Here is a 1303-nt window from a genome sequence, read left to right on the forward strand (position 1 = left end):
AACAAGTTTTTGGGATCTTTAAGATCCTGGCCTGAGACCGCAGGCTGGCCCTGAAGAGTAGGGGCATAGCAAGTCAGTGATGTACTGAGGGGCCCCACCATGCAATGCACGAAATGTCAGAACTAAAATCTTAAACTCAATACGGAATTTGACTGGAAGCCAATGAAGACTTTTAACACTATGTGAGTTGTGTGGTCCTCTGTGTTTTTACATTTTTATTTTATTTCAATTTATTATTAGTTTTACCCTTTAAAATCGTTGTAATCATATTTCTTTTTGTATTGTTTTTATATTTATTTATTTTGTTTTTATTCAGTCATTGGTGGAGCTAAAGATAGTATTTGAATTTTGTTTTTAATATTTTTGTGCAGCACTTTGGAAACTTTTTAGTGTTATAAATGTGCTATATAAATAAAGTGGATTGGATTGGATTGGTTTGGATAAAATGGGGTTAATATGGGCTGTTCTGGGTGCACCGGTCAAAAGTCTGGCAGCTGCATTTTGTACAGTCAAATAAACTTACCATTGCCATTACCATTGTTTTCTCAAATAGGCGAAAACAAACAATCACCATCAAAGCTATTGTCATTATTTTTGGTCATTAGTTTGCATGATTAAAGAAGATTTGTCTTATTGCAACCATTTCTGTGTTTTGAACATATTTTGAACCATTTTCTGTTTTTCTTTTTCCAGTCGTGGCAACGTCAATTGATGTTTTCTCTGGTAATTTTGCTCCATTTAACAATTCCCCGCTGGCCACTTACCTCAGCGGTGAGTGTTTTCGACGGCACAAGTGTGCCTGTAATTCATTTCCAAGGCAACACTTGGTGTGATAGTTCTGGGTGCAAATGTTTGACCGGCCGGGCCAGGAGTGAATCATCCTCCTTTTCCTGGAACTGAGCTTGGCTTGCGTCTGCAGTCTTGAAGAAACTTGTAGCAAAAACTTTGTTTCTTGATTTGATTTCAGGGCTAAAAACCTGTCTCTGGAATTTGATGGATTGAAGACAAATTCCTTTTTTAAAACAAAGCAATACTATTTTGGGGACTGATCTGGTGTATTGTTGAGGACAAACTCTCTACTTGGAACAACTGGAATGAAGATGAGGATGCTTCTTGATGTTTTTTGATGTATAACTACAAAAATGGAGATGCTTAGATCTTCAGACATTTATTTTACATATCAGGACACCACATCAGTGGGGATACGTCAGTGTGATTCATACCATTTAAAGTAGTCATTTGTTACTTTATGGACTTTTCTGTTGCTTTGTGCCTAGATTTACTGCTGTTCTCAATGAAGTAA

The sequence above is a fragment of the Nerophis lumbriciformis genome, linkage group LG33 (assembly GCF_033978685.3).
Source record: "Nerophis lumbriciformis linkage group LG33, RoL_Nlum_v2.1, whole genome shotgun sequence".
In the NCBI taxonomy this organism is placed as follows: Eukaryota; Metazoa; Chordata; class Actinopteri; order Syngnathiformes; family Syngnathidae; genus Nerophis; species Nerophis lumbriciformis.